This window comes from Mus caroli, chromosome 5 (genome assembly GCF_900094665.2).
Source record: "Mus caroli chromosome 5, CAROLI_EIJ_v1.1, whole genome shotgun sequence".
NCBI lineage: Eukaryota > Metazoa > Chordata > Mammalia > Rodentia > Muridae > Mus > Mus caroli.
The window spans coordinates 32869816-32871761 of record NC_034574.1 but is presented as its reverse complement, the minus strand read 5'-3'; positions in this window follow the sequence as shown (position 1 = coordinate 32871761).

Genomic DNA, 1946 nt, shown 5'->3' with positions numbered 1-1946 from the left:
AGACACCTCCCCATTGTCCTCTGCTCTCTCAGGATGACTGTGCATTTCCTTGGGGACATCTCAGCACAGCGGGCCGATCCGCCGTGCAGTCCATCTTTGGGGAGCATTCAATGGGAACTCAATGTTCACACACAGACAAAGTGGCACAGACAAAAGGCAGCATCAGGCTTGGAAGGGAAAATGAGGCTGAGGACAGAAGCCATCTTTCTGCAGGGGCTTCAAATTCAGTAACATCTAGAGATGGGCCTTGTTGGGACACAGGAGACAGATGAGGAGATGGCCGTGACTTCCTGACAGGGAGATGTGTGCTGCGTGACGGCTGGTGGTGGCCATCTGGGCATTGTGGTTCCAGACGGTAAACAGGGAGAGTGGAGCTAGTCTTTCTGTTCCTTGGCTTTTCAGACGTTCCATCCCCCCCCCCCCCAGCAAACCAGTTCCTTTCCTCCTGGCTGTTTGGTACACTACTCAGTGGCACACACATGTGTATACATTTGTATGTGTATCTATGGGTACATGTATGATGTACAGTGTGTAATTGCTTTCTCCTTTCTCCTTTTCTTATTTTTTTTTAAAGATTTATTTATTTTTATTATATGTAAGTACACTGCAGCTGTCTTCAGACACTCCAGAAGAGAGCGCCAGATCTCGTTACAGATGGTTGTGAGCCACCATGTGGTTGCTGGGATTTGAACCTCGGACCTTTGGAAGAGCAGTCGGGTGCTCTTACCCACTGAGCCATCTCCCCAGCCCCTCCTTTTCTTATTTTTAAAGATTTATCTGAAACCTTCTCCCTGGTTTTACTTTCAAAGTGATTCTCTTCCTGCGACAGCTCCCCCGGGCTCCAGCCCTGGCTCTGTTTCTGCTCCGTAGAAGCACTTTTTCTGCTTTTAGCTCACTTAGCTTGCCCCTAGTGGGACTTTGCTGTCACTTTTAGCCTGCAAACCTCTGGGAGGTTTGCTCCTCCTGTCTTACTAGACCAAATCCAGAACTCTGAAGGTCGGCAACCAGGGGTTTCCTAGGGAGGGGAGCTGGCTTGGGCCTGGGCTTTATTTCCTTGGGGCTCTTTGCATTCTAAGTCACTCTTGTCTGAGGCTCTTCAAAAGGCCCTGCTTTCCTTCCAGGTCTGACTTCTATCAGTGAACAAAGTCTTCCTGATGGTTTCCTTGAAGCTCCACTGAGATGGCAAAGAAGCTGGGCTCACCCACTTTAAGAGGGTGTGTGTATGTGTGTATGTGTGTATGTGTGTGTCATGTAATACATTTTAAAAGGATGTTTTTTTAAAAAATGTTGTGGCTGGGCACCAGTGCTGGACTGGGTAGTTGGACTCAGTGGAACTATTTGTTGAATTAGTGAGGATCTCTTTAAGGGTTAGAAGTGCCACAATATAAAATCTTGGGCCTTGGTGTGTTCATCTGGCCTGAAGAAGATCTGAAATTTTCTTCTTCCTCCCGCACCCAGCCTCAGGCCACAGCTCATAGGAGCTGTTCAGCAAATGTTTGGGGAGACATCTAAGAAGGCATCTGGGGAGATGGCCTGGCATGCGTACCATGGTTGCCACCGAGCCTGACAGCATGAGTTCGATCCTTGAGACCCACGGGGTGGAAGGTGAGAATTAACTCCAGCAAGATGTCCTCTGACCTTCAGTCCAAGCCCTGTGGCACTCATGTGTGAATATAAGCACAGAGCATACACACACACACACACACACCCCAAATAAGTAAAATATAAAAATACATCCTTATAAAAAGAAATACAAAGGACCACATTTGGGACTGAAGGAACCTCAAGAGAGTGTGCACCCACCTTCCTGGTCCAGATGGTGAAGACTCAGAGAGGGCAGCTGAGATCACATTGCCCTCTGTACAGATTCTGGTGAGCCCACATGCCATGCTGTGAAGTATATATGGGAGAGCACTTGAGTTGCTGTGGCTCCCCTTACAATGTCT